General features: G+C 34.7%; 1 protein-coding gene and 1 long non-coding RNA gene across 3 annotated transcripts in view; one reads left to right on the top strand and one right to left on the bottom strand.

Annotated features, from left to right (window-relative positions):
* Positions 1-23,089, bottom strand: part of LOC116170575 (chitin synthase chs-2) — a 50,765-nt gene extending 27,676 nt beyond the window's left edge. For both annotated transcript variants that reach the window (XM_031487067.1, XM_031487066.1), the window contains exon 1: positions 22,926-23,089. The gene's annotated coding sequence lies outside the window, so the exon portion shown is untranslated. The remainder of the gene's footprint in view (positions 1-22,925) is intronic.
* LOC116170578 overlaps positions 1-26,630 on the top strand; it is an 85,873-nt gene that overhangs the window by 30,552 nt on the left and 28,691 nt on the right. The gene's annotated exons all lie outside the window — the stretch shown is intronic.

The following is a 26,630-nucleotide window of genomic DNA, read 5'->3' on the forward strand; positions in this document are numbered from 1 at the left end:
ACGCACTTGATTGACATGTTAAATTAATAAACAAAAAATTCTGTCCAACCGTTCACTTTCTTAACAATATAATATGTTATTTAGAGAACTTCAAGTACAAGCAGTGAAAAAAATAGTATATATACCACGGTAGAGAAGTCTATTATTGCCTTCTCTAACTTGATATATAATGTACAATTTTTAATTTCTTATTAATCATAGGAAGAAATATCTTTCTTCCTATAATTATAACCCCACCGAACTTTCAAGATGGAGCAATTCATAAACCATATTCTTATTAATCGTTTTGAAGTGAATCCATTTAAAAAATATCCGGTCCGGTCCGATAACTTTTTTACCTGACCTCGTATACTTATTTTGAATTATGCAACAATAATTATTACGAATTAACTTTTGTAATAGACACATTTCCGATAACTTAATAAAAAAAAAGTGATATGCTTTTATTTAAAAATCTAAAACTGCAACTTTTGCCCATAACTCAAAAACAAAAAACTGTAGGGCAGTTTCATTTTCAACATAGAGTTTATCTATCTGACGAATTTGCTGGAAAATGAAAGATATGTTCCGTAGGTAGGTATTCCCGTACGATTAGGGCGTTGTGGTCGGGTGCACAATCATGTTGGCACTAACAGTTTCCAACTCTTTTTGTGCCGTACATCGTTGTACTTGCAATAAAAAAAATGCTGCTCAATACAGTGTGCACTTTTTTAACGGGCCACATAAAAAAATTAAGTTGATGATCATTACTCCGAAAGAAAACGTTGTATTGAAAATTTCGCAACGCTATCTTGTAGAGCTGAAATAGTGGCAATGGGAAAGTGTTTATTTCTTTTTCTATCTCTTCAAATAACACCAGAAAGAATAAAAACGAAATGGGCAAATTTGGGTTTTTCTGTCATATCTTCGGAAGTAATCGGAATTTTCTGGATTTCTTTACAGCATGATAACAACTATAATTGAGCATTTTTTTCTCTAATTTGACTATCGTCGTATCTTCTATGGTTTCGGAGATCCCCTTGGTGGACATACTTGGACAATGTGTATATAATACAGGTCCACAAATGACCTCCCACTTTTATGACAGACATCTGCTTTTTGGATCCCTCAGATCCCAATGATCGTCCGTCTGTCTGTGCCAAAAAGCCCCATCATTTGCAAATGTGTTCTAAGGCGACGGTCAACAGATAAAAAGCTTTTGAAAATGAGCTTACTTTTTATTTATTAAATCAATTAAACCTGAACTGTATTTTCCAAGAAAACCGAATTTCTACAGCGGGTGGTATATACACTGCAAACTCGAGTGCCCGCTCTGTAGATTTATTGGCCCGCTCTTAGTAATCAATCTGGCTACGGCCCTGTTGAGGGGGGCTGAATTTTGGGATTGTGATGGATATGAGACTTTGCTTTTTGTGCTTATTTTTATCGCAAAGCCGGAACTACTTATAGTGGCGCTAGTTATAGAGATTCTGCCACAAATTTTCTTTGCTCCGAAATCTAAAATGGTAGCGCTAAGATAACAGATTCTAAGTGGTTGATTTATACAGGGAATCGAACCAAACGCGCCATGCCACTATATTGTATTGTGGCATAACTTTGCCAAGTGTCTAAATTATTCTCCGACCTATGCCTTGCATTTGGAGAGGCTGCTAGCGTGCATTCTTTTCACTATCCCTAAAAAGTTATCTTTTTGGTCCCTACTTGATAAAAAAAAGTTTACACACTTTACATTTCAATTTGAGGTTTACCTATAAAATGTTCCCATTATTTACCTATATAATTTTATTTATTTATTTTGTTTAATTATTGTGTCTCTTGTTCTGGGCCATCAATAGGCTTTCGCCTAATTACAGAGTGACCCGCATAATTTATTTTAGAGGTGCCCCTGCAGAAGGTCTTAAGTTGTTGTATACTACTCCGGTATTTATCTTACGCATTACGAAAACCTAATTCGGAGTAGCCGGCAGAAAGCTCGAAACTGTTTTAAGGAAATTCCCTTCTCTGTCACAGATGAAAAATTCTTACCTCAGCTCAGGTTCGAACACTCGACCTCCGGCTATGTAACTCAACGCTTTGCTACTGAGCTGCGCAGATAACGTATTATCAAAGGCGAGATCATGGGTAATTTTTCGGGTTCATATATTCATTCCATCTAAAGATTATGGTAACTTGTGAAGAAATCAATGAGAATGTTTCCGGGTACTATCTATCTTGGAGATTTTTTTTACAAAAGTTATAACTGAATTCGCCATCAATGCATTATTTTCAATGAGCTACAGTGAGCCCAAGAAGTAACACTGTTTACCTTTTACTTTCATATGGTAAGATTGATTTACTTCGATTGCGTGATATTTCACTTTTAAAGCCAGCACACTTTTGCAATCATCATTGAATAGATTTCATATAATTAGCGGCTAAAACCTATAATTACTCCAATAGAGATATCAATCCTTTAAATTATTACCACGCCGTGTGTGCATGTGCGCCTTTTTTTAATTATTTCCTTTCGGATGATCTATTCATGATCATGATCGTGTTGCAAATCTTATTTCATTTTATTAATTGATCGACACGACTATGTTTCAAATTGAGGAGATTGCGTGGAACGGATAACAGATTTTTAAAGTAGGCCGAATTTTTCCCGCGTGTTAAAATTTGTAATGGTAATCGTCAGTGTCTATACACGTATCATCAATATTACACACCTGCATTTGATTCGTGGTACGTTTACTAAATTCTAGCTATCCGTGTACTCATTAATGAATTCAAACAAACTAGGGTTGAAAACGAAGGAAATTCAACTTCGGTTTTATAGTGAGTAATTAGTGAACGTGTCATGATTCTCACGATAATAATTAGCTCTTTAGAAGTTTTTACCCGCCCTAATGTTAATGACCCAATTTTCTTTTTTGAGCTGTTGATATTTATTAGCAAATCAACGTGAAGATGTCACTTAGCAAAACAGCAGCCTTAACCATAATGACAAAGCATGTCTACAAAGCTTTTCCTTTCTGTAACGAAACGGCGTCGCTTGCAACAAACGACATTTTATTAAAGAAAGTGAAAGGACCTAAAAAGGTGATTCACTCGAAGTCATTTAAACTTATGCATCACGTCAATTTGTTTAAATAACCCCATTATGTTTATTATTAATAAATTTTCTAAGACAGTTTTAAAAAAGATAAAAGGTCGCGAAGTGGTTTTTATGTCTCTATTTAGTGACGCAAGTGTTCTTTCAGATTGTAATTATGATTGAAGCGTTGGTTATACGAATATTGACTTCGTCATACACTTGGGAAGATTTGTAATTAATGTTCTCACTAGAATTGTTTATTGATGTGAACTGAGAACGTCTTCTTTTGAAATCTTTATGCGACCATCGATGGTACCTATACTGATGACGAAATCGTTTTCGCATTTACAACTCGCGGCGACAAGGTTTAGGAGATTTTTTGTATTAACATTTTTGCGAAATGGGCACATCAGAACTCCAATTCAATGTTAACACTAATTAAATTGAGTTCTCGCAAATTATAGAGCGGTCTATAACCCACACAGGTTCACGTCCCTATTAGGCGAGATTGCTTTAGTTTGATGAACTCAAATGTGCTTTTTGTAAAGGTTGCCTGTCACTTTTTTTCGTTCATGTTTATTAGATTTCCATGCTGGATAGAAAGTAAAACAGTCCAACTGACAAGATGTAAAAAGTTCAGCGATCCTGAGAGTTTCATACAGTTACCAAAAATGTAATTCGCGAAAGGATTAGTCACCTAATCAACCGGTCAATTTTGCGTGGGTTAGAGGTAACTGCTTATATTCAGTTACACGCAACCTTCGCGAACTTTTTTCCATTTTCACGTTTTTTCTTTCTATTCATGGGGTGTATAGAAACTTCAGCATACCACTCCATACCACCAAAAACGTCCTCAAAATACCCACCATAGCAAAGATGTCCCAACGTAAGTTTGTACCGCCCTGATTTTTATGCAAATATAATTGTTGCTAGAGGTTGCAATCCCTCACAATTTTTTAAAGTAAAATGATTTCGAAAGGATTTTCATCATTGTCACAGCGGTTTTTATTTTTTGTTTAATCGATCGATTAGTTGCCGAGAAAAAATTGAGCTTAAACATTCAAAAATGTCCCCAGAAAGGTTTAAACTAACAAATAATTTCGCCATATCTTGTATCTATAAAAGCGAGCCTAACGCAAAACACTATAATCTAGTTAAACTGAAACGGTCGATCATAAACCATGTACTGGGCGAAAACTACTGTAAAGGGCAACTGTCCCACACAGGACGTATATTGCCAAAGGAGGTAAATGTCATGTATTGTAATCATATACCTGCATTATAAATCATACTCCAGCTTGGGTTACTATGAAATGTACTTACGTAAAGTATAAACTTAATCTCACTGTGGAAGTTACAAAAAACGTCAATCCTACCCTACCCCCACAATGGCGACTAGTTTCGGCGAAATGCCGGGTTGCAAAGTCTTATGGGGATTTATAAACCTTATTATTTAAGACATTGTAGCCAAAAAGTTTTGGAGTGTTACTGTACCCTCGTTTCAAGATTTTCAACCACGAATGGTCACCACCTCAATCTTATTGCTGTGTGGGAAGTCTTGGTTTTCAAATTAAACGCTTCACCGGACCTAACAGTAGAAATTATGTAACTTTGTCATTCAAGAAGAAGAGTAGTAGTGCAGACTTTGACATTGTTGCATTTGCAAGTACGGGTCATTATATTAACACCACCCCAAGAAACAAAACGACACGCTTTTAATAAATCGAAGGGTATGGAATACCCCCCAGCTCACGGAAACTTTATAAGAATAACACGATACACATAATTGTGAAGAATGACCTCAATGTGTTAGTGATGATTTTAGGGAAAGAGTCATTACATTTTCGTTCACTTTTAACAGACTCTCCCCGTGTTATATTCCCGCCCCCGAACCCATTTACCTGCCCACTTTCATTTTAGTTTTCTGTAAAACCCCATCGCACAACACGGAAACTTTATTTATATGAGTATAAGGGTAACCTCATAGTGGCAATGATTCTAAGGAAAGGGTCATTAAATTTTCTTTTTACAGGGTGGTATTCCATACTCTCCTGACCCCCCGATGTTGCATTCGCCCCCAAAACCGCCTGTCTGTCCACTCTCATTCTAGTTTTCTATAAAACGCCACAGAGATTAGCATCGGAGGGTGGAGGGGGCATTTCATTTTGTCTATAAAAGTTGCTAATAATGTATGCTTTTATCACGTACATACAATTGCTGGACATCAATACCAATCATACATTATAATTCAGTTTTATTTTACGTTAAATGTATGTACATTTGATATGAAAAAACACGTAAATTACACGTTAAAATAGAGAACAAATATGTACCAATATTCACGTTTATTATTATCGTCTAATCTTCGTTTAGAAGTAACGTAAATTCACGTCTAGAAAACACGTAAAAAATGTAACATGTTCAAGTATCAGATACGTTAATTAAACGTTGCTTTATTACGACTTTACGTCGAAAGTGGATCAAAATTTCACGCTTTTTAAACGTGTTTATGTTGGTTTCCCAAAAACCAAAACGCTTTCAGATTTGACTGTAAAAAAAACGAAGTAAATGGGAGAAATGCATTTGGGGCTGACAGGGATCACAAGTATAATTCAGATGCAGTCCAGATTTCTGCTGCTCAAAGTGCACAACTGTCATCTCCTCTTCATTTTATAATATGTTATATCTCTTAATATTGAAAAAGCCATAAAAGAATGAAACTAATGTTATACAGGAAATACCGAGCTACTCAAAACTATAAAAATACACGGTGTCCCATCAAATATATTGAAAACGTATTTTGTCGGGTACTCCCTGTATAGTGAATTCAATCAGTTACTACATTTTTAGTCGGTACTGATAAAATAGGAAAACTTTTATTTGAAACTCTTGTTTGTGTTCCCAAAATTAATGAAAATAAACGGGAGTCAAAGTGTGCTTCGGGAAAAGTTAGTTCTTCAAGAATCGAGTCAATACCATAACCATAACTTAATATGCATTTAACGATCATCTTTAATACGGTTCACAGAACAAAATCAATAAGAAAAAACCAAATCGCGAGCATTACGGGGAAGTCATTAATAATCGCCTTCGACAACGGAACAGGAAAAGGGAAAGTGTTTATTGAATCGCATGTGAACAAAAAAAAATGCATGGGCATCGAAATATTGGTCTTTTAAAGTCCTTCTTAGTGAATAATCCATCTTTGCATTGCATGCTCAATGGAAGGGTTGACTGTTGGTAACAAACTTGGCTTTAATCTCAATTACTGAAGTGATTCTTAGAGAAAGTGTTATGAGGCACGTTGTAGCTTTTTTAGGGGAAAAAATTCCACTTATGTGATGGTTTTATCCGCCTGAAAACTGATAATCGTATGCGATTTTTTCGTAGTCTAAGTTGGCACTGCGAACTTTTCATAATCGAAAATACTTACAGCTTGAATTGTAGATTGCAGGTCTCAGATTCCACGCCTGTCAAAACGAACCTCCGTGCATTGATAGATGTGCATAATGTGTAAAGTAGCAGTAGAAGTGCAGGAAGTTGAAGGTAGAATAAATTGAATTAAGCACTTATTATAATGTTTAATAAAAAAACCAATTACTATCTGATTAAAAACATATTTTTTAATAATTACCTACAAGTTTCCTTGAAAATTTGAAAGTAGAGCTCAACCTTAAGATTTAAGAGTTAAGTTTAATTGTTTGAATGGGGAGGAAAGCAATTTCCAATGGTGGAAGTCATCATAATGCCAACAGTGAGTGACATCACTAATTTCATGAACACGACATGACCAGACGGGTTAGTCTTGACACCCATTACTAATTTCGGCTATTCATCGTTTTTATTCCACGGTTAAGGTTTCTACATGTCTGGTTGAAAAATAGCAGTTGTAATTTAATAATATACATTAAAAGTACTGTCAGAAAGATTCAATGCCGTTCTAAATCATAATTCGTAAAGCTTCGTTCGGTGTTAGAAGAAAGCATGCATTGCGTAACTTTATTTGAGAGGGCTATATAAATGAATGGTAATTTTCTTCTAAGCGGAACGAAATTGTATTAGAAACCCTTAAACTAGATCGAGCCATGTTACATGAAAGTGTAGAAAGTTACTGGTACCGATCTGGAACGTTATCGTAATAATTAATGTGGCTCAGTTAGCATTACATAAAACAAAAAATTTAATTCGCCGGCGCTCTGTTGATGCAATCCATTGGACCCATTCGCGTGGTAGAAGTTGTCCATTTTTGATGTAAAAAAGCTGAATCAAGTTTACGCCTTAGCATTGCATAAGAAGCGTGAACAATGCAAATTTATTTTATACGGTCACAATATATTTCATGGCCCGATGGCAAGTCTGCAATGGTAAAGGAATGCCAAGATATTGTTATACGATAACAATAAAGTCTTTCGCAATCCTGTTACGGTTTGCTACAAGTTTCTAAATCTCCTAGAATTCCAATGGGCGAGTACTTGGGTTTGATCTGTGGTGGTCACTAATGACAAAGAGATTATGCAATTACAAGTTGTGAAGAGGAGGAAACCTTTATAAAATCAAGGTTTTATTCGCGATGCTGTAAATTTAGTGTGTGTTATTAAGGATTCTGTTCCCACAGTTATGCCATGATCTGTTGATAATATCTTTCATTGTCATAAAACTAAAATGCCCGTTATTGTAAGTTTTGAAATTGGGTGTATCCGTGACCACACAACTTGGATTTCCTATTTTAGGAAACTAATTTAGCGCTTTTTCATTGTGGTGGTAATGAGAAGAAATGGCTCTTCTTCAAATTTTGAGAAAACGTTTCTAGAGAACGAAAACAGCACATACCACATGTTACCCTAAAATTTTTGCCAAACCACAACACCATGTAATCATCTTGTTACTACTGTGCAACGAGTTTGTGATTAAATCATAAATCTATTAACCATAATAGGTAATAATATATATTTTCACACACATTCCTCGAATTGCTTAATACCTAGGTATAAGGTAGGAATTAGAAAACTCGTCTAATTGCACAATTTCGTATCGGGAAAATTGCTACACTTGACGGTTGAATTGATGAATAAGTTATGAATTACTAATCGCCTGAAGCAATACGACAGCTGGTGTTCCCTTTTATGCTGTGTGACCAAGGCCGCAGAAGTACGGCCCCTGTTTTTTTGGTGTCTGTGGATAGATTTTTGTCTTACTAGGAACCAAGCCGTCTCTAAGGTTTAACTATGCACAACTCACATACCTACAATTAATTTTTGAAGAATAGCATTTATATTTCAGCATGTACGTACAGCATTCAAAAGAGAAGCATGCTAATTGGGTATTTTCGATCAAAGACAATCACGCAAGCGCGGAAGCGCGGCAACGTCTTTGTTCAGAATTTTCGAATAGAAATTTTTAAATGCAACTCAGAATTTCGTTGTTAGGGTAATCATACACCCTTTCCGCTCTCCTAGTCCAGTCAAATTACGGTTTGGGAAGGATGGTGTCATTTCACTCAACGAAACCAAGTATTCTATGTAAAAAAAATCCGCTGAATCCGAAAATCATAGTCCCCCTGGCCGGAAACTCCCGGAACGTATTGTTATAAACAAAAAAACGAAGGAAAAACGGCAAAATGTCGTTTCTTTTCGCATTTGACTTTAATTATCTCGTTGCTCTGAGCGCCAAATTGAATAGAAATGAATTTGTTTAGAATCGAATTTTCTGTAAGATGCAGTTGATTTGAAGGTTGATATGGAACGTTCATTTTCAAATGGTGGAACTCTAAGACTTCCAAAAATTGTCCCGATGATTCTTGGAAATCGACGGACTGTGGAACTAATAACTAACAAATAGAATAACTCCCGAAATATAATAAGAAAGGTAACTCTATAATAGGCCCTTGGCACTCTGATTTAAAAAAATCATTCATTTTGGTCAAATTAAAGCATAAGAACAGTTCAAGCTTTAAAGAATCGTTCAATACGACCCGCGATTTGCAAACCTATTTGTGGTTGTCTCTCGAACACAAGCCCAAAATCAAAAGCTTTCTCGTGAACTATTAATCGGATTTGGACGAATTTTTTTTAATGTAGGTCTTTCCGAGAGCTTTCCATTCGCCTATTACAGATTAACATTTCTTGTTGTATTTTGGAACTTATTCCATTTGTTAACTAAGAAAATTCTTCGAATTTTGAAAAACAAATTGCACAGTCCGTCGATTTGCAAAAATGATCTTCACAATTGTTGAAAAAGGTTGTTTTAGGGTTCATTAACTGTAAAAAAAATTGAGAACGCTCTGAGATACCCTTAGTGTGAAAGACAGAACACAATTTTTTTAAAAGTTGATTATTTAATTAATCAATGATACCTCCAGTGCTATGGGGTTTGTAATATTGTTCTTGCATAGATATCAATTTACCGGACTTTTTTTGTCAAAAATGGTATGGAAAGTGGTATTTTTTTTATGGCGTTTAGTTCTATCGATGAACAATAGCTCAATTTTTGAGTGACACTAAATCGCGAATGTCAATGATATTATTCAATTATTATAGTTATATTAAGGATCACTTTGCTAAGTAAAATTAATCCGATCTTTTTGAAAATCCGTAGTTGGTCATTTCTTTTGATGACAAATAGTTATTTGTACAATTAGTTTTGAAAGTGGTACTTTTTTTTTTAAAACAGATTGTTAACTTTCGAGATTCCTTTTTTATATTTTTCCGCAAAACACAATAACTTTTGAAAATGATCGTTCCTGTTTCTTATGAAAAATTCGATTCTAAACAAATTCACCTCTCTTCATTTTTCGGCTTAGAGCAATAGTTAACGAGATAATTGAAGTCAAATGCGAAAAGAAACGACATTTTCCCATTTTTTCTTCGATTTTTGTTTATAGCAATATGTTCTGGCAATTTCCGGCCAGGGGGACTATGATTTTTGGATTCAGCGGATTTTTTTTACATAGAATACTTGGTTTCGTTGAGGAAAGTGACAACATCCAGTTTACACTACTTTTAGCAACCTGATTGCTCATCACATACTAAGTATTTAAATCTATGGTAGTATTGCAGCGAAAATTGTTACATTATTTTCTTTGAAAGAAGGAAATGTAAAATTTTTTTCAATATGGGGCCAAAAAAAAGTGAAATTGTAAGGTTTCTTACCAAAGCATACCTCAAGAATGTGCAGTCTTCGAGTTTTTATACATTCACAGGGCCAGACAGAATGTTGTAGAAGGATAAAGATTTTAAACTCAATTATCGCACGCATTTTAAAGAGCTACAACATTAATTAAAAGAAAACTATTGCGTGTATTTGTTAGAGATTTGATCCAAAAAACGTTTTTACGGTGACAGTGATTGTAAATTTGACAATTTCAGTTAGTATTAATTATTTTCCATAACATCTCTACAAGCATCTTGAATACTACACAGTTTTTAACCTAGGTTTAAAAAATATTCTTTTAAGAACTTCCTCATATATTGCTATGGAAACTCATAAGACTAACTAAGGATTTGCCAAATTTCTTTAAATCACACTTCGGGAAAAACTTTTACCATTTTTTCACAATTTTGACCAAAGTTTTAGGAATTTTTACCATCGTCACAATTATTTTCGGCGCGTTATCAAGTGTAATTATGATTAGCGGAGTTTTTGAAAGGTTTTGACGGCGATTATTTTATGGTCGAAGGTGGTTTCGTTAAATACTGGAATCAACCAAACGACGTGGCTTGCTGGTTCACGACGGTTGAAAAAGTGTGTACGTTTCTTTACGTTATATTTTGTATTCGAGCTGTCCAATCGATTTGATGAGTTGAAGACGTAGTTTGTCTTTATTATAATAATTTTGTTAAGGTTATGGCGTAATCCAAAAACGTTGCGGTATCAATAGTAGGTAACAGGATAACATTTTCTAATTTTCTTTTTTATTTGTATGTGGTAAATCATCAGTATCTATTCTCGACTCGACGGAAACCTGCATCGACCGCGTAAAGTTGGCTACAAAATATTTTCAACAGATCGTAGTAACTTTTTTTATCGTACAGGGGACACTTCTTCGACGCTAATCGGTACCCTTATGTGCACGCTAATCGGCACCCTTATGTGCCCAAAGACGACAAGAATTGGACGTGAAGATGCCTACAATCTCAAGGTAACTATAATAATACTTTCAACAGATCGAAACTTGAATCTTGTCTTTTTTGCTCCACTTGATTGCGGAGGGGGGAAATTGAGTGAGATCTCTGTACGTTTCATCATTTCAGAAAGAAGGCTACAAAAAGAAACACGTTTTAGGGCATTTTTTTTAAAGAAGTTCCCCTTATGGCCTTATGTGGTGATTGATATCTTGTCTTTTTTGCTCCACTTGATTGGGGTGGGGGGAAATTGAGTGAGATCTCTGTACGTTTCATCATTTCAGCAAAATGGCCAAAAAAAGAAATACTTTTTAGGACATTTTTTTTAAAGAAGTTCCTTTTATGTGGTGATTTGGTCCGTCCGTTTGTTCCTCGTCTCGAGAACGAAAAGAGACAGCGATGTCAAACCTTCACCAATCGATTTCTACGAGTTCAAAGATCAGTGCCATTGAATATAAGCTGGATTAAAAGTCATGTTTCCGAATGTGAGTGTCAGAAAAATCCCCTACTGAAAATCGTATGCGATTCTTCGTACCTATGTTGTTCATTATTCCACAGCCTGACCCCCTAGTATGTGCCTAATAGCTTTTTCTTTATTTTTAAACAAAGTACATACTGATACCGAATTGATTAATAAATTTGCTACAACTATTAACACCATTCGAAAGTAGAACGAAATCGAAATTTTCATTTATACAGGGTGTCCCTAAAAGGTCTGTACAACGCGCTACCAGGGGTTCTTGGTATCAAAATAGGACGATTTAACCCAACTTACCTCTATCCAAAAGTGCTTCGGTAAGGCGCTATCTACCGCCAAAGATTTAAAAAAAAAATCGTTATTTTTTATTTTATCGGAAAATGGTTTTGCCGATTAAAATGAAATTCGGGATGTGAATGTCTAATGTAAAAAGGGTCTTTGTGATATCATCGTTTTGATTGTAGTTGCTATGTAGGTGGTAAAATACTGACCATCCACATCTGAAGAGGTCTAAAACTTTTTAACAACTATTTTGACAGTTCTGAATTTTTAGACACTGATAGACAGTTTACTTGCAAGCATTTTTTGTCTCTTGATGAATATCGCTATCTGTGATGGTTTACGAAAAAAAAAAATTTATGCATGATGAATGGCATGCACCATACATGCGATTGTTCCTCAAAAACCATAAGTGCAAGCAAGAAGTAGGCTATGACGATTTGGAAACCTGTGAGTATACTCCCTAACGCATTGGCGACCATTTCCACGACAGTATCCAAACACTAATAGCATATCAGTTAACTCTGCGTTACTGTATTGAAAGGCCATATTACAATTTTAACAATGAAATTTTAAGTCTTCAAGCAAAACGTAAATTGTTCAAGTTTAAGAAACAACAAACAAACGTTACGCCACTCTAAGGTTTCACAGCCATCTTCTGATTTTTTGAGTAACAATCGCATGTATGGTGCATGCCATTCATCATGCCTAAATTTTTTTTTTTTCGTAAACCATCACAGATAGCGATATTCATCAAGAGACAAAAAATGCTTGCAAGTAAACTGTCTATCAGTGTCTAAAAATTCAGAACCGTCAAAATAGTAGTTAAAAAGTTTTAGACCTCTTCAGATGTGGATGGTCAGTATTTTACCACCTACATAGCAACTACAATCAAAACGATGATATCACAAAGACCCTTTTTACATTAGACATTCACATCCCGAATTTCATTTTAATCGGCAAAACCATTTTCCGATAAAATAAAAATAACGATTTTTTTTTTTAAATCTTTGGCGGTAGATAGCGCCTTACCGAAGCACTTTTGGATAGAGGTAAGTTGGGTTAAATCGTCCTATTTTGATACCAAGAACCCATGGTAGCGCGTTGTACAGACCTTTTAGGGACACCCTGTATATCTCCACAAATATCGAGTTAATTTACAATTAAAATTTTATCCACTTTAAAACAGGTAATAATAACTTTTTTTCGTTAGAAGCTTTTTCGGCAAATGAAATTTAAGTTTACTGCAATTATTGAATTCGAAGTCCTTTTGTGTTGCGAGTGTGACTGACCTAAATTGGTGATTGTTAGCGACAATGTTAATTATGAAGTAAGATGTAGTACTCAAATATAATTAATGATCTTGCGTCTATGCGAAAACGGCCTGGCTTGTGCAAAACATACCATAAATGAGCGAAAGGTGGAAAGTCTAATGCGTAGGTGTAACCCAAAGATTGAGTTTTGTATTTATGTCGTAATTATAGGCGAAGTCTTCAATAAAAAATCAATTTCTTACTATTTATAAGGGGAGTAATACGAAGGTTATGGTTTTGCGAACCTGAGGTCGTTCCCAAGCTAGAAACGTAAGGTCAGATCCAAAAGTCTACTAAAGACCATGTGATCAGAAATAGTTGATGTCGAATTTGAATTTTGCGCTTAAAAACTTTGGAATTGGCGGTGCTAATTAGAGGTAGTGTACATCCTGGCATTTTAAATCAAACGTCATTCATTACTAAGTGACTTTACGCGTTTATTAGTTTTTTTAATTAATAAGCCATTAATTACCTACCGGAAAAACAGGTTTCAAAATAATCATATAATCTACTTTTCGTCGGAAACCAATTTAATTTAGCATTTCGTGTATATAACTCGAATGTAGTTGTATATGCTATTATATTTTTTGGAATTTTTTCTACTTAGTGTATTGCTCAAATAAACTTTTATTACCGACAGTTAATGTTTATTGAGCACGCATCAGAAGTATACAATATTGTTACTTGAATTTTAATTAGATTGCCGACTTTCTCTTTTATAAAGGCGTAGTGCCAGAGCACAATTATGAAATATTTTACAAATCGTATAGGCTAAAGCACTTATTTTCAAAAGGTAACAGTTTGGAAAGCTAATTACGAATAAAAAGGTAAATTAGGTTGATCGTATTCAAATTACCTCTTTGTGGCACTGCAAAATATCTACGAATTATAAAAAAAATAAACCAGTCTACATGACATTTATAAAACAAATTGGCTTATGTAATTACGACAATAAAAATATAACGACCGGTAGGTTACTTTAATATTAGCTCAGTAACATTGGTTAATTTCGTCGACCTTTAGCTGTTTAGGAACAAAGAAAGGACGCGCAAATCATTGAAAGCGCTAATTGCGCTGATGTAGGTACACCACGATGATTGTTATAAACCCGCGGATAGCAGCTGATAATTAAAGATTACGTGAAAGTTTCTAACCTGAATAGCATTCATCATAACAACAATACTCCAAAAATAAGCTAATTGACTTGATTTCTAGCATTGTATAGCCAAAAGGGAAAGTAATCCAATTAAATTCGTTTAATAATACAAATCTGTCACATTTAAAACGTATACCTACGTGCAGGTATGTTTCAATACTAAAATTTATTGTAGAAAGGTAATTTTGCAATTAATTACGGGAGGTTAAGAATGTGTGCTTATGACTTCTTGGGCAGCTGTTCATTTTAACCTACTTTCACCTTTGTGCATGATACTAATCTGGTACCTCGATATAACTATAAACTTCCGTTTACTGGACGACGTTATCAGATTTATATTTCAATTGAAAAAAAACTCATTTGTAGGTGTTAAAAACCAATTGTGTTTACGATTACCATCGTCAATGCTTTTACTTTCGTTTTGTACCAGTTTGAAATCGTGATCAAAGGATGTATCACTTCTATAATCGTTATAGCTTCAAGTGGCTTACGAAACTATACGCTAATTCAAGTACACATATATCAGAAGCAATGATGAAATAACCTTATACCTCTTTTTCTGCATGTATTATTCGTAAAGTTTTACACTCTCCAATCGAGGAAAATCTAATCATAGGTATAAACGAGTGACAAGTTTGAATCGATCAATATTTACGAAATGCAACTTTCTGAGGATATTCCAGTGTTGAAAGCAATAATCCACATCCAGGGCTGTAAATGGTTTTGAAAGAAGTGCTTATGGTATTGGTGCATTCATACCAAACGTTGATGTCGTGTATTTAAAAACATCGGCCCTTTGGGTGAATTATGATAATTTATTAGTAATTTTTTACTAAGTTCTGCAATTATACCAACAGCATCAAAGGCTTCAACAAAGGCAATTAACTTGTGTTATAAACATTAAAAAGCAAGGATGTATCAAATAGTTAATCGTTTAGTGCAATTCCACTGTGTAATTTCCTGCGGATGATTAATAACACGTATTTTAATCGGAATTCAATATTTTATAGAGTTGAGTCTCTGGCGTGTCGCACTCTTTACTTGCAACAAGTGACATTTAAAAAGTGTGCTAAGTGAATAATAAGTTCAATAAACTTGATAATTGTCACCATTAGTCTTGTCAGAAAGTCTTCTAGACTTGCACTTGGCGATTCCCCCCTTTGCCAAGTGATGAAGAAATTAGTAAATGGGTTTAATACTAAAGATGTCCTTCTCGAGTCCACGCTGGACGCATTTGAAGTTTCTGCACTTTCAAACAATCACATGTTACTCAATTTGACCAAATTGAGGCTTAATGATTGATATGAATCCAACACATCAGTTATAGAGACTGGAGATATAGTTGTCCGTGCACCACTAACTCCAAATATCCAAGTCAATGCAATATTTAGTATATACATGACAGATTTCAGAAATAGCAGTAGGCAACATCAGTTGGGGAAAGCACCATTTTAGTAGTGTTTCCCAACGTGCTTCACACAATATTTTTTCTAATTTTGACATTTAAAATGATACTTTGTTGGTTGTGAAAAGTAAGACATTTGACAACGTCAACCAGTTTTAAAGTGTCATTTTAAATGTCAAAATGTATAACAATATTTTTTTCAAAATCAACAAAGAACCGAAAATGTTTGACTCTCCAAAACTACAATAATTCTTTCTAATGTAATTCTCCTCTCAACAAGATTTGCAGATACAAAAATAGAAGTATCTACGGATTTACCAAAGATTGTGGATTCTATGCTCTTTGGGATTTTATCAAAAATTTTCTAAAGCCCTTAAATCATAAATAAACACCAGAAATCCCTGAGTCATTTTTTTCATTTCTTTGGCCATTCTTTCTTTTTTTGTTTTGTATCTTTTTTTGTTTCGTATGCCCTTTGTTTTCAATTTACAAAGTCGTGTAGGTAAATGTTCTAATGGTTCGAGGAGGTCTAAACCCTTTATATATTTCAACAGTTTCATCACAGTATAACCGTATTTTTTCTTATTTGAAGTGTAAGCCGTATTTTGTGATACATTTTGAAATATATTGTTGTGTAAGTTACACCATGTGGACCTACAGTAATGTTTGTATGTTTAATTTTAATTATTTTTAAAGCCTAAATGTGGTCGTTAATTTTCAGATTAAGCGCAAATCCTATCACATTATTTGAATTTGAAATCAATTTTATTTTGTATCGTAATTAATTATTGTTGTTAATTTTGGTTAAATAATCGCTTTGTTTATTTTTTTGTAAAGTTTGATTTACATGTCAAAAAATTAAGTTTATAGATAATGTAAAAGTTATCTCCCGTCGTTTGTGATAACGAGTCCTTATCGTACATAAACTAATTAGTTTCAAGATAAGCACGTGTTATCGCTGAAGTAGCGGATGTTAATTCTTTCGAAGGCGCTGTAATTTGTTAAAGATATTCTTATTTTGTACCGAAAGCGAGTAGATCTTTCCAGCAGACTAAATGGCAAGTTTCTACAATCATTATCATTAGAGCATTAAGAAATAGCAAATGGAAATAAAAGTTTATTGTACATACATCGCTAAACAACGAATACCTTTGTTCCTATTGGCTATTTCTTAATAATCTAATGCTAGTGAACTATTGTATGAACTCACCATTAAAAGTTATTTAGATTATAGACTATTTCACACTGAAATAGTGAATTAGCACCCGCAGCTTTTGCATGCGGATTTTCACAGCACGTATATTATATACAGGGAAGGATCATACGATAAAATTAGAAAATTTATTAATGACTGTTATTGTAAATTGAAAATATTTCAAATAATGATCAATACTTTTCTTTTTCTCAATATTGACTGGTTTGACAATATTATTGAATATTAAATAAAAGGGATAACATTTTGAGTATAATGTAAAAAGTCATATTTTAACGTTAACGTGCTAATTTATCAGGTGGTGGTGGCGAACTACGCAGTTATTTTTATCCCGGAGTGTAAGATAAGACATCCGGTTAAATGGTGGGCGCTACGCTAAATTATTAATGTAAAATTAAATCGGCGGAAAACCACCAAATAAAGTGATAATAACTTTGCGAGAATTTGAGTTTCATCTGCATTTTAAATAACGATTGTGAAATCGTAATCCAGCAAAGTAAGCAACGCGAATGAATTACACGGAATGCTTGACCGTCAGTGGAAACCTCTCCAATAATTAATGGTCGCAGCGATTTGTTCTTTTGGACGTGCGATTGTTTTCTTGCGTTTGTTATGAAAAGGCCATGGATATTATTTAGGTGAAAATCGTGGCTTTGAATGGACTTTCCAAAATTCAGAATCTCCATCGATACTTTGCGAATGTTTAGAAGAGGTCAGCAAGGCAGTACATCAAACCCAGTCTGCGGATATTGGTTTTCCCGCAGATAAAATATGAGACGACGAATTAATTGCATCTGAAAAGGCTAACAACTCCAAATCAATTTTTCGCTGATATTTCGGTAACCGTGCATTCTAGGAAGTAAAGTTTCATATAAAAAAAGAAAGATAATAAAATTTTGTATAAAAAAGATGGTATGCACTTTTTTTGTATTTTCGTTATTTACGTCGATATTCCACATTGAATATAGAGCATAATCTTTTTTTCAGATGTAGGTGCATTACTTTCAGCGCTCGCGTGCTTTAAACATATGTTTAAAAAATTGACTGACATTGTTAAGGCCTGTTGACCACCTAAGAGAAGGAAATAGTAATAATAATATATTTATTTTTCTACTATATAGCTGAATACAAAAGATACCTACATGAGGAAACTAAGAAAAATAAATATTGCCAAAATCCGAAGTCGTTTGTTCGTTGTACTACTTGTAATGGATACGGGGCATTTACAAAAAAAATATAAATCAAACTTGACTTCATTTCATACAAAATACTAAAAATAATAAACTAAACTAAACAATTCCATTGACAATTCGCTAAATAGTACATAGCGCTGTTCCAGTATCCACACCTAAACTTGTTTCGTGAAAGCGGGATAGGTAGATAATATGTTTTCCATTTCGCGCGGTAGAATGGAATAAAGCCTTGGAGCAATGTACTGAGCAGTGAGCACATCGTTTACAGATTGTTTTTTCAGACCTTGGAAAAAGTATATTATGGTCGAGATTATGGTCTTCCTGGTGTGTATAATGAGAGTGCATGTTGGCCAGTAATTTTGGATGTTTTTATGAACTGGAGGATTTTGTTACAGTAAGGTTGGCGTAAATTCATTACATTTGATTCCTTATACAGGGTGGTGCCTAGCGCGACGCAGCATAGGGATTTCAATGGTAATTTCTTTATTGTCAATTACTAGCTCCCCTATATATTTTTGAGCAAAGGTCTAAATACGTTTTTTTTTATAGAAAAAAATACATTACTTATAATTTTCCGTTTTTCAATACCGTAGAAATTAACAAAATAAAAAGGTTCATTTTTCAATAAAACAGATATGCCTTGGAATTACCTAAAAAAACAGCGATCGCGTTTCATTATTTGCCTTTGACATTTATTAAATTTATACTTGTTTATAAATTAGTTAATCATAAAATTGTTTTATCATGTATTTAACTGACGAGAAAATCGAAATGTTAAAGTTGTTTTATGCTGGAAATAATGCCCGCCAAGTAACGTGTGTATTTAGTGGTAAGTACCCCAATAGGCCAATTCCAAGCAGTGCAAGAATACAGAATTAAATATAAAAATCGTTTGAACGTCAAACAACAATAACGCGATGCGCTTGTAGTTTGTTAAAAGATCATCACTGATTTATAAAAATGTAATTTTTTATTTTGTGAATTTCTAGGATTTTGAAAAACGGAAAATTATAAGTAATAGTATGAACATATGCAGTATTTTTTTCTCTAACAAAAACTTCTTTAGACTTTTGCTGTAAAATAATTAGGGGAGCTAGTATGGTGACTATAAAGAAATTACCATTGAAATCCCTGCGCTGCGTCATGCTAGGCACCACCCTGTATAAGACTGTATAAGGATTCACTAGCATAAAATACTCCCAGCCAACAATTCCATACATTAACAGTGATTGGATTAACGAGAAATACAAAACACGCATCTGTTGAGTCAGTACGATATGTCGTAAGTGTTTAATTTTAGATAAAACTGCCCTTCTCTTCACTGGTTAACAGGCCCTAAAATGTCCGCTAGATCCATTTTTTTAACATATTCATGTTTAAAACACGCGAGCGCTGAAAGTAATGCACCTACATCTGAAAAAAAGATTATGCTCTATATTCAATGTGGAATATCGGCGTAAATAACGAAAATACAAAAAAAGTGCATACCATCTTTTTTATACAAAATGTTATTATCTTTCTTTTTTTATATGAAACTTGACTTCCTAGAATGCACGGTTACCGAAATATCAGCGAAAAAGTGATTTGGAGTACCTTTTTTCCAAGATGGCGGCTCGAGCACTAAGAGTTTCGGTCCCGACTTTTAGTATGTTCGAATACAAGCCCTAATGTACCTCTATACCAATTTTCAGCTTTCTTTCAATTATTTCCGCTATTCGTAAAAATTTGACTGTACTATTTCCAAGATACAGTAGTTATCCGCCCAGCAGGAATATTTTTATTTTATTTAGGATTAGTTTTCTTTGTCTTTTTAGAGGACCCGTAGAAAATTGTTTGATTTCAGTGTTAAACTTCTTTACAAGGGGAAGTAAAAAGAGCTATTTCACAGACACGCCAATATAGAAGATGGATAATGTCCTCCAAATATCCTGGAGTGTTTAAGTTTCGGAATATTCTAATAATTGTTTGAGTTAGTATATTTCCAAATTACAATTACGATTAATTTTTTCTATCTGAGCTAGCCTGGGAAGTAAAGTACAAAACTAGGTTCAAATGTGCTACAACGAAAGAAGAGACGAAGAAAATTGCAATGCTTTATGCATATGAACCCAGGTGTCGCAAGGGGCGGGAACGAATTAGGGCGAACCGTTGCTATAGTGATAGAGATGAGTGTTTCGAATCGAATAAAAATGTTGTTCTGAAATGTCAAGGCTTATTTAGAGTAGTTATTTCCATCTGGCAGAACTTTGCTATTTGAAGTCAACATTCTATTAAGAGATCCGCGTATACCCCTAATTTAAATTTCTTAAAGTATAGGCCATTTTTATGCCTACATTTTCAAGAAAACCAGAAATTACCCTTTTGGTTTTCGTACTCGCTCGAATACAAAATTGAAATTTTCTTGTAACAGCGAGAAAATTGTTTTATTTTCTATGCGCGAACCTATATAATTTATACGCATCGCATACGCATTATATTCCCTTAAAATTGATCGCTCTTGGGTGGTTTCTATTCCTATCCAGAAAATACATTACTTACGATGGACAAAAACACTTCCTTTCAAGCAGCAGTTTCGAAAAGTGTTTGCATCTAGGGGCTGCTACATTTTATATTTGGTGATAGGGTGCGCATTGATTCGTACAAATGCTGACCTCTTTAGTGCAATAAGAAGTACAACTGCTCAGTTTTGAAATCGATGCTGCATCTGCTTCTATGATATATAAATTAATTCAATGGCTCCCAATAGCTCACGCACAAACAGGACGCAATGATGGAAAGAATGGATAGGGTAATGCTGGAATTATTTCATCGACTTGTCAACAGAAACTAAAACGAGAGCAGAACTAATGCCAATTCAGGGTGTGGTATACGTACAGGGCGAATTATCATGCAATTTCAAGGGTTCTTAAGGTTGGAGCCATTAATAAGAACAAATCCACATAGCAAGTGGAAAAAGGTAGGGCACCCAATCTGCAGAACAGGTTTTGAGGCTGATTGGGTCGCAGATGCGAAGAACCTGGACGTCCAAACTGCAGATAAACATTAGATAAATTTAAAAATGGGAATCAGAGAAACCCTTCTCCATTGCTCAATCCAGCCACTGAAGGATTTCAAATGAAGATGAATGCAAGTGCAGAACTCAACAAAGAATGCCGTTTGCCCTTGTATCTCCACGAATAAATTACTTATTTCGTTACTTTTCAAAATGCCAAGAGTCCTCATCGCAAGATTGTTTTGAACTTTACACATTCTTTCTTGTTGACGGATTAGATTGAACCCTTACTATTGATAAATGTCAGCGTTTCGAATCAGATAAATTTCGCACCTTGAAAAGTTTGGCCTAAATGTCAAGGATTATTTGGAGTACTTAGTTATGTCCATCTAGCACAAGTTAAGTATCTACTTGAGGTCAAGATTCCGTCAATAGATCCGTATCCCTTAATTTAAGTATGACAGTTATTTATTCGCACACATAATGAAGTCTACATTCCATAATTTAGCAAGTTACAATCTACTGGTCGACATATTTAAAAAAAAACGTCCCTGGAAGGTCGAATAAAAATCTAGGTGTAGCCTGTGCTTCAAAAGGCCAATTTGAAAAAACTTGCACATACGAGCAAAACAATGACCATGTCGTACCAACCCATTTCACATATTCACATAATTCATCGCCGTATAACACGCCTTTTTCGTGCCTATTTTATATTCACGATCAAAATTTTTTTGTAATTTTTTCGCCGAATAAATACTCTTTGTTGTTGCTAGACATACCCTTAGGACATTGAGGCGTTGTACAGTATTTTTTTTTATAGTGTCAACGAATGTTTCCTTGAAACTTCTTCGAGTACGATGAGTCCACCGGTTATACATAGTACAGTCACTCACATGTAAGGTGCTAAAAAAGTGTAAACAACAAGAAATGTGGTAGAATCCTGAGACGTGATTCACTTCACAGATTTCCCTTTTTTATTGAACTTCATTGCAACAGATTCGAATGAACGGTACACAATCGAAGTGACGTTTCTATTTTAATTAGAGAATCAATATGTGATTCCCAATTACCTACTACAACGTAATTAAAAACGAATTTTCTCCGTGCGCAATTAGAAGCACTTAAAATTTCATAATGAGTTATTGGATCAAGGCGGTGAGCTTTGCAGCTACTTTATATCCGGTTAAAAGTTAAAACGCTGTCGGTGGCCGACAATTCATTAAGAACTTCCGATATAACTGAACTTAGCGTAATAAAAGTTACTCATCTATAAATATTTATGCGCTCCTATTGTTATAACGGAAGCCCAAGTAATAAAAGGTTTCTTAAATTATCATTGTCTTAAAGACCTACATTAACGAAATGGAAGGTCAATTTTGATAGAAATATCACTTATTTTTAAGGTTTTCATGTAGCTTCAAGCGTAAGACGGCGGCATGCTAAGCAGCTTTCGTAACGTAATTATGCGAGTTGCGTGTGACTATGAGAAAAAATACGATCGTAAAGTTCTTTTGGGGCATTATTACAAACTCTTTAATTTACCTAAACTATTTTACGAAGCGTAATAAAAATAGTTGCATTTTTGCCGCACTTTCACAACCTTTCACTTGGGAGATTTCAACGCACGAATAAGCGGGCAACCTGTTTATTATAAACAATTTTTGAAAAATAGTTAAATTAAAATTAAATTAAATAAAACTTACCCTAATTTTTAAAATTCTTTAACTAAACTACACTGCACTAATTAAAAATTAAGGGCACTTCACAGCTATTTAAACAGCATATTCCTGTATTTTCTAAAAATTACTTCGCGATCTCCATGCCGATCAATTTTCAGGAAAATAATCGGCTGTTATTTTCTTTTCAATTCTACACCTGTAGAAGAACTAACATTTGAAGAAGTCGAGTTCCTTTTACCTAAATCGGAAAAGGCGCATGCGTTAAGGTGAATGTCTTTTATATGAAAGTAAACAGCGAGATCAACGTGCTTATAAGATTATCGGTGATTAAATTGAAACACCTTTGGGTTAGACAACACATCGAAGGACTCGCGTACACAAGAAGTTGCATTTTTTCACCCGGATCTCTAGACTATAGTTTTGGATCGCCGTTTCATTTAGTTTAATTAAGACAAAAGTTAGTGTAAAACTTTTTGGGATTATCCCACAAACATTCTTTTGGAATCCAAAATCGATACCTTACCACTTTACCATCTCCAGGAACAACTTACCACGCATGTTTTGTGATGGAAGTTCTCAAAGGACTCCCTTATCTTGTTCATCACAAGCTGGGTTAGCAGAGGTCGTTCTGTAACGCTTAGTACGTAATTGGCCAACACAACTTTTGACACAATGACACCTCATCAGCTAAAGACTGAACGTTTGTGCAGGTTTATGCCCAAAATTTTTAGAGATTCACAGAAACTACTAAAATGCCTCCATGACCAAGAAAATCGCTTGCCAACCACATATATGTGCTATTATTGTGCCAGGGAAACGGGAATGCGGGAAGATGTAGAGCATAACTTGGTCATCAATGGTATTATGCCGTATTAAAAATGTTTTGACAGACAATTTCTAATCCATTACGTGCCCCTGGGCCCCTTTAATCTCATCCAAAATTCACAGACAAGAAGTCAAAAAAAATCTTTATTAACGCCATTTGGCAAAAACTTTTTACAATACATCAACTAAATAAAATGTATGTGTTTCATCCGTTTCTTTCTATAAATCATCCTCATTCCAGTACTGCACTCCTACTTTCGCTTGCTTTTTTACATCTTTACATTTCCATAGCATGTGCTTTATATTATCTTCCTCTTTCTCTCCCTAAATTCTGCATTTAGTGTCTTCTTTTCTCCACTTCTCCTTTCCTCTCACCTCCTCTCCGCACCTAAACCTATCTAGATACTTTTTCTTCCCTTCCTTAGGTATTTCGGTAACCACTGCCTTATCAGCTCCTTGTACTTACTGTTTCCTCGTGAGCTGTCGATTTTTGTTCTCTGTTGCTGCACCTGTAAGTCCTTCCATCCTCCTTTCGACCTGGGTCCACTTGTATACATTTCTATCATATTTTTTTCCTTATTCCTCCCAATTGCCTTTTGTGTTGTCAAGCATTCTTGCAGTAATTTGCATTTTCTTTCAGTCCCTTTCTTCGAATCTTACCGCTCTGCGTCCCAACGCTATCCTTAACTTCTCCATTTTTGTTGCCTCATCTAATATGTAATTTGGTGTCCTTCCGTTTAGACCCAGTACTTTCTTTGTATTCATGTTAGTTCATCCCTTTCCTTCCACCTACATATTTTCGTTCCATACATCCGTGCTTCAAAGTTATACAGGGTGTTTATTAAACATGCGGCAAAAATTTAATGGGCTATATTCCTTGGACTATTCTAAGGATATTTTGTCCTTCGATGATTTNTTTGTACCAAAAATCGACTGCACCAAAATTTCTCGGGAAAACACTTTTTCTTATTAATTTTGGTGCGTAGAATCCAAACAATTCGTACTTTTTCGATCAGACTTCTCAATCAAAAGTTATAGACTAGAAACCAATTTCGAAAGAAAATTCAAAGGGCTGTAACTTTTGATCTAGTAGCCCATTCTTGGAACTGAATTATGGATTCTACAGGCCACATTCTATAAGAAAATTTTTTTTCCGGGTCGATCTGAGACAATTTTTTTTTCGGGCCTCAAAAAAAGGCAGTGTATAACTTTCCTTTTTAACCAAAAATCGACTGCACCAAAATTCCTCGGGGAAACACTTTTTCTTATTAATTTTGGTGCGTAGAATCCAAAACAATTCGTACTTTTTCGGTCAGACTTCTCAATCAAAAGTTATAGACTAGAAACCAATTTCGAAAGAAAATTCAAAGGGCTGTAACTTTTGATCTAGTAGCCCATTCTTGGAACTGTTTGAAATTATGGATTCTACAGGCCACATTCGATGCTTTTTGATAGGGCGCTTTGTTTTGAAGATACGGGGCGAAAAAGAATTTCGACAATAACAATTTATTACCAAAAAAAAAACACTGTTCAAAATGACTACCCCCCGCTCGGATGCCAGAATCCATCTCTCCTCATCGACTCTCGAACTCTTTCAATCACCAGGATCGTTTCTGATTGCGTTACACCCAGCAATTATCCGATTTCTCAAAATAAATCAAAGCGCCCTATCAAAAATCATCGAAGGACAAAATATCCTTAGAATAGTCCAAGGAATAGTCCTTTACATTTTTGACGCATGTTTAATAAACACCATGTATATCGCTGTGACAATGTCATATTGTACCTGCTCTTTTTTATTTCACGCATATAATGTAATTTACATTTTGTCTACATTTTAATTTTGTTTTTTTAGATATGAATTTAATTATATTATTGTTGTTTAGTTATGTAAGAGGTATGATTTTGAGGTTTTCTTGTGTTTCATTCTTCTTTTTCTCTTATCTATCAATTCAATGTAATTGGAATATTCTGTTCTGTTGGGCAATAAATCTCTATTATTATTATTATCAGTACTCCTCTCACCACTGCATCAAAAATGAAGCGCCGCTTCCCCTTGTTTTTTAGATCCCTTATTTGAGCATTGTCCCATTATTTCGTTGCATCTATCTCGTGCCCTAAGTATTTAAATTCTTTTTACTTCCTCTGCCCTTTCCCTTCTTCCAATTCCATTCTACCCCCATCTACTTTTCCTTCCTCTCCCCTTCGCAAATATTATCATCCTCCTCTATTTTTCGGCATTTAATTCCAATTCCGGTTTTTCTCAGTACCTCTCCAACCTTTTTTTCCTCTGTTGCCATTATTACTATGTCATCAGCGTATGCCAGGGTCCATGTCTTCTTTCTTCTCACCACGAATCCTACACTTTGACTTTGTCTTAATATTTTCTCCATATGCTGTATTAAATGGAAATAACACCCCTATCTCAGTCCTTTACGTTTCCGATTCTCTCCTGCCCTCATTCTTGTGTATAATCCATATAATTCCCTTTCGCCTATTGTCTATTTTCCCATCTTCCACAATTGTTCCTTTTCCACTCTGTCAATTGCAGTCTCTAAATCCATGAAAAACGCTATCACCTTTCCGCCCTTTTTTCTCCAATTCTTTTTCAACCATTATGTGTAGTACGATCTCTTTTCTGAATCCCATTTGCGTCTTTAAGAACCTCTTCTCTTCTATTTCTCTTTCCAACCTTTCATTCATTACCGCCGCATACATTCTGTACGCCGTTCCCATTATCTTGATTCCTCTATCATTTTCCATAGTCTTTATCACCTCGTTTGTGAATCGGCACTATTTCCCCCTCTTTCCATTCTTCGATCCTTTCCATATCTTGTTTATTAGTTTCATCAGCTTCTCTTTGAAACTATCTGTGGCCTAAATCCAAGCTTCATTTATTATTTC

This window comes from Photinus pyralis, unplaced genomic scaffold (genome assembly GCF_008802855.1).
Source record: "Photinus pyralis isolate 1611_PpyrPB1 unplaced genomic scaffold, Ppyr1.3 Ppyr1.4_LG5, whole genome shotgun sequence".
Lineage (NCBI taxonomy): Eukaryota > Metazoa > Arthropoda > Insecta > Coleoptera > Lampyridae > Photinus > Photinus pyralis.